Here is a 6,513-nt window from a genome sequence, read left to right as displayed (position 1 = left end):
TTCATGACAGCTGGGTTTTGTCCCTTCAAACCTACGAGCTCTGAAGCCGCCTTCCTGCTGAACAGCTCAGGTACCCCCCTGTTTTTCACCTTCCCACCTGTGGACCTGAGACCAAATATTTTGGGGTTTCTGCAGGGATGTGGCTGGGATGTCACTGCTGCCGGTGGTCTGAGCATCCTCCAAACACTTTGGTGGCAAATGTAGAAGACGGAGCACAGGTCATCTTTGCCAACAGCCCTTTCTGCCCCAGCCCTACATAGAGTTCAAATGTTGGTGAACAAATAAATGCTGGGGTGGGTGGTTTGGAAGGGAGGTCCCCTCCAGCCAAAGCTGTTCTGGGATTTTATGAGATAGAAACTGAATTTTCAGGTTCAGCTGAGCATAAAGTGTGTGCTCCATCACCCCAGCCGGGAGCAGAGTAACTAATATTTTCTTGATTGCCATCAAATTAAGTGTCCAAGATGCTAAGGGATGCAGCAAAGCCCTCTCTTTTCACACCTGTTCTGTCCATAAGGCAGCAGGGACAAATTCTCCCCCCTTGTGCCTAGGAAATGGTAAATTACTGGGGAGATAAGGAGGGGAAGGAGCTGTCAGAGGGATGGGGTGTGGAGCATGACTCACTGGCTTTCCTCAGTCTCCTCCTGGCACAAGAGCTACATTTAACCAAGACAGGCAAAAAAAAAAAAAAAAAAAAAAAAAAAAAAAAAAAGTCCCCGGCAGCAGTAACACAGTCCACATTTATCATCTGGTTTCCAATCACAGGTTTTACCAGAAGAGAGCCAGATGACTCAGGTGAAATCAAGGGGCTGGTGCTGGCCTGCAGCCAACCAGGCTTTGCTGCGGCTTTACCGCCCTGGGCTCCGATCGGGAACAGAAACTGCTGTACTTGAGGATTTGAAGCCCTGAGTTCCATCCCCTCTCCTCCCCAGACACACACCAAGGTGCAGCTGGGTACCTTGCATCATTTCAAAGCCCTCTGAGGATGTCCAAATCCGCTCTATAAACTAAATGTATAAACTAGAAACGTGTAAAAAATGCTCATGGGACTCAGCAGAACGACTATCACTTTCATTTGGATCCAGACCAAGCTGACACGGTTCAAGGGTTGGGTAGCATTTCTTAAGAGCTAAAAACCACTGAGACATAATCATCCATATGAAAAGGGGGCTAGTAAAGGGCATCTAAGTATCTTGGCACTCCTTAGTCTTTGCTAGTTTTATTTTCTTAGGAAAGAAGAAGATAAGCTCCTTCTGGAGTCACCCCGGACTTTATAAAGGTCTGAACTCAGCAGCTGTGGGAGTTGGCTGTAACTTTTCTCCTATTTATGGGGAGACAAGGGCAGTTGCCAGTTTATTTGCTAGTGTGAGCACTGTGTGGATGCACGGAAACCCACTTTTTCTGGGTATTTTTGAGCAGAGGTTGCTCACGCAGGAGTCGATGCTGACTAACAGCATTTACAAACACGGAATTATTAGGTTTAGGTAATTTAAGTACGTGTCAGGATGTGTTACAACACAGCCCCATTTCTAGCCATAGCGAAGTCCTCTCCCTCTGAAACACAAGCCCACATTGGCTGGGTAAGCAGAAGCACTAAATGTTTGGCTTTTTTTTTTTAAGTAACTTATGATAATGTTTTGATTGTTCCTTATTACACCCGATTTTCTCATGTAGCTTTCCCAAGAAATTTTTCTTTGCTATTTTTGATTATATCCAAAAAAAAGCAAAACACAGGCTGTAAAACAGGAGAGTGGCAGACAGCACCATGCAACATTGTTAAAAAAAAATACTCTGAATTTCTTAGAGGGAATCTGTCCTGTTTCGCTTTCCTGTGCTTGCTCAGACCTTTGCTCTGCTCAAAGATTGAAGAGAGGTTCTTAAAAAGCAACAAAGTAGGGAGTGCAAAAAGCTCTGAGGCCAAAACTTGAATTATTTGCAAATCTAGAATAAGGTCTAGAGCAGGTGAAAGCTCAGCACATCTGCTGGAGGGTATCCAGGGGGTCCCCATGAGAGCCAGGGGATGCTGCTGGGTGCCAAGGGTGCCAATGGGTGTGTGGTCCATGGCAAAGCCCAGAGCCCTTTCTAGTCTTGAAAACAGGGAAAATACAAAATAGGAACAGGATGGAGTGGGTTTGTATTCAGGCTCCAGCTCCTTGACCTGGCAGGAAATGGCTAGAGCATCATTTCCTATGTGCCCAAGATGATCCTCAGAGTTTGAAGAGCAGCGTCTCAGAAGAAACCTCTCTGCACCAAGCTGGCTAAGGTTGAAGAGACCCTGGGCAGTCTTCACTGGGTCAGATGAAGCCATCTAAAAGGTATTTCAAGGGCAATTTCTGTGCTGACAGCTGCTAAAAGGCTGAGATAAATCACGCACAAAAGACGCTTATTTTTCCTCCATTGACTATAAAGTGGGAGCGTTTGGGACTGGGCTCAGAGCTTAAAGTTAGAGATGATGAATTCCACCTTCTCAAACCATCTGTGTCAACCCAGCATATCATTAACAGCTCAAGCAGGAAAAGAGCAATGCAGATTGATCCTGCTATTACCATCAAGCTAGAATGTGACCCAAACGTGATCCTCAAATAATAGCTGTGCCCACAGCAGTGATGGATGGCAATGTCACAACCTACCAACATCCTTCCCCTGCCCTGGAAACACAGCTTGGGATTTATCAGCCCCTGGAATCCACAGTGTGTCAGTTTAAAGAGTGAATCACGAGCAAATTAATTCTATTACCCGGAATAACAAGCAGAATTGATTACAGGCTCCTAAAATACTAATCTCTTACAGGGGGCACATGTTGCTCTGTAAGGACAGAGGGTCCCCAAGGTCTGAGGGGTCTTCTGCAGATGCGATCTGCATTTTAACTTCCCTGGCGAGGTCTCAAATTCTAGAGCTGGAACTGGAAGTGAAGGCAGCAGTTTTGCCCTGCCCTGGCTTTCCTTTCATGCCTAAACAAGATCCCACGCCAACAGACTCCTCCACGGCCTTTGCTCCCCAAATTTGGAAAACTTCAGAGATATGGCCCGAGCAAGTTGTAGGAAGTAAATTCATATTTATGCTTTTGAGAAGGTGAAAACAGCTGTATAACACACATTTCCAGGCACCCATGGACCTGTACCCCATTTCTGCGGGGAGCTACCTGTCATCGTCCAGGGCAATCTCTAGGTCCTTCCAGCCCATTTCTAACCCAAGGGCCTCTTTTGCTTCATGCACCGGCCAGACGGGAAGAGCAGCTGTGTCCCCGCATCACTCCCCTCAGTTGCTTCTCACCATTATTACCCTGAGATCAATAACGCGATCTGTAGACTGAACTGTTCCCTGGCAACACACGGCTTGAAACTATTCCTGCAAATTTTCTCTGCCACTCCTGTCCAATTGAGTCCAGCATCAAGTGGCTCTTTTGGCAGCCCGGGTAGATATTTGTGTTTTGCCTGCCTTTAGGTAAATCAATTACTATTTAATTTATATGTCAGCATTCAGCTGAGCACATTTAGTGAATCAACCAGGAGGAGAGGGAAGCAGCCAGGTCTGCTGTTCTCCATCAAAGAGCTCTACTGCAGGAGATGCCCGACCTTCTCACAGGCAGTTCTCACTGCTGTTGTCTTCTCCTTGGACTAGCCAGCCAGGACCCCCAAGGTGAGTCACTCCATGACGAACAGAGTTAGGTTCTTTGGAAAGAAGTTGAAAAGTTTCATAGCCAGAAGATGTTTGAGGGGGAAAAGCTTGTCCAAACACAGGCTCTCCCTTGCTCAGCTCCACCCCAAGCATCCAAGCTGGTTGAGTTTTCTTGACTTTCCCACCCCAAAACAATTCCTTATTGATATCAACTTTCTTTTACTGCCTACAAAGTAAGAAACTCTCCCAGCTGGAGTAACCAAGCTGCCCCGGCTGTGCATACCATCAGAAGATGGTGACAAACAGAGGCTAGGGACAGAGTGCTATGTCCGAGAAGGCAACTTACACTGGGTTTGTAAACCAAACCTTTGTTTGAGTCTGATGGCATTGTTCACTCCTTCAGCAACAAAGGGAGAAGTTACAACAAACAGTTATTAATTTTCTAATCAGGGAATGCAATTCCAAACAAGCCACAGGAACTTCGCTTTAGGTGGATGCAAATCCTCACTGAGGGTCACAGAGAAGCCCTGGAGAACCAGCAGCTCCCTAACCAACATCAGCAGAGCTAACCCAAGGTTTTCTGTGGAAACTGGAGACACAGGACATCCCCAGAAGCCAAGGGGAGACATCTTTCTTCCCTGATGGAGATGAGTATCTTAATTAAAGCTGCACTGCCACAAAATATTTGCTATCACACTCCGGTACCAAACACTTGCGATAAAGTTGTTGGATGTTGGGCTGCAAATAGACCTTCTAAGCTGACCTACTACCTGCACTGAAAACAACAACAAAAGAAGTTAAAACTCCTGCTATGAAAGGCAGCAATCAGCTTTACACCATTTACTTGAAAACAGCTACTGCTCTGTGCTGTGTACCACACCTACTCAGCCTCCTTGCCAGAGGCTGCTTGTCGCTGGGATTTAAAGCGCAGCCAAAGAAAACTCTCCAAATCCAAAATAACACAAGCTGACACGGATTCATGACATGTGAAGGGCAGAGAGATTTCTTTGTCAGGATTTGGCATTACACACCGTTAAAGAAAAAAAAAAAAAAAAAAAGAGAGTAGCGTTTGCAAAATATGAGTTCAGTGATGTTGGAGCCCAGACCAAACTCCATGGGAAGAGTGGAAGAGTGTTTTTCTCCCACAGCGTACCTGTCATCCTCCTCCAATCTCAACTCATGCCTGAGACAGCAACATGATGCTCCAAAGACGAACAAGGCTTTTTGTGTTGGTTTTATCAGCTGGACGGTGTCACGGTGTTATTTTCTTTCACAGCAAAATTATATTATGGAGCAAGTAGTGGGAAAGCCAAAGAAAATATTGTTTAGGACGTGAGCGAATATTTTGTTTATTTGTAGTACAAATGTTCTTTCTCGGAATAAATGCCGAGCTTCCTGCAGGTCTGGCACTCCCTCTGAAATCCAACAAGTTAGCAACACTCCAGCACACCTAGTAGGTAATTTATAGATCTTTCTATAAGATACAGGGCTTGAAATGCTCCGTCAGCTGCAGAACAAGAGAGGTGGGTGTTTGCTACTTGGAATTATATCCCCCATGAAAAGCTGACAGACTCTACCCATCCTTTTGGGACTATTTTTGTTGGGTTTTAGTAGCTGTATCTTTCCAGCAAGGAGCAGTTCTGGGTTAGATGTGGGGCAAAAGCAGCAACAGAGGTGTAACTGAACAAAATGCCACACGCAAGTATTCAGCAATATTCCTTTGCAGACTCCATCACCCGCTATCTGTTTTCATCCACTACATCTTTAACATGACTTTCTTCTTCAGAAAAAGTGCATGAGAAAGGCACCTTTTTTTTTTTTTTAGGGTCAAGTAACACGATGAAGAAGAGGGCGACAGACTCAGACACAGAGAGTGAAGAGGAGAAGGTTCTTTGTGTTCCTGGGATTGCCGTGAAGAGAAACGGCAATAATTAGGTAGGGGAGTCAGGGTTGGGTTTAGACACAGCAAAGGAAAAAGGAGAGCACAGTCACAGCAGAGCCCTGGCTGCGAGTCAATACCTGGAGCTTTACAAACCCAATCTAAAGATCAGATGTTTCTGCAGTGCAATCCTCCCCCTCTGGTTTTCTGAGCACCACAGGAACAACCAACACCAGGCAGGTTCCTTGACACAATTTCCAGGTGGGCTTTTCTAAAATACCTGGTTTTCCAGCAGAACAATGGCAAATTCAGGACAAATGTTTCTGAAGACTTCAATGAAATTCTACTAAATTCTTTAGGGAGCATCTTTAAAATAAAAGAAAACCCCAACCAGCCAGCTAGTAGAGATTTAACTGTTTTCACTTGAAAATCCATTCCACGTTTTCTGTTCATTTTTAGTTTAGCATTTCATTTCCACCTGAATTGAAAGTTATACTTAGCGCTGTCCCGCCGGTGCTTTTGGTGGCTGAGCATGCCCCGTTCCCCGCTGGCTCAGCGCAGCTCCTGCAAGGCTCCAGGTGATGGAGGGTGTATTTGTAGCTCTGCCTGGAGCTGCGTAATAGAGCAAAAGTCATTTTTGATGAAAGATAACAGCAGCCTAGCTGGGAGATGATCCTCCCAGAAAAAAAGCGGCTGGGTACTCGCTTCCATGATCTCGATAGCCCCTGTTGGCTGTTTGTTTTATTACTGTGGACAGCAGTGACTGTCATAATTAAAAAATCACTGCTGCAATCACCATCGCAGCCACGCAGCTCTGATGCAAAATTTAAAATCTGATGTTGGAAAGTTTTTTGTTGTCTCTAACCAGCCATGGGGGTAACAGTGAGATCCAGGCTGTGACCCCAAGGCTGTGGACACTGGGTCTGTTAAAACCCACAAGTGTTATACAGCAAAAATTAAGCCAGGAGAAAAGCAAACGGGAAACAGGGATGTCCAGGATGGTGCCTGATGTCCCCAGT

Source organism: Strix uralensis, chromosome 4, assembly GCF_047716275.1.
Source record: "Strix uralensis isolate ZFMK-TIS-50842 chromosome 4, bStrUra1, whole genome shotgun sequence".
Taxonomy (NCBI): Eukaryota; Metazoa; Chordata; class Aves; order Strigiformes; family Strigidae; genus Strix; species Strix uralensis.
Note: the sequence above shows the minus strand (reverse complement) of the source record.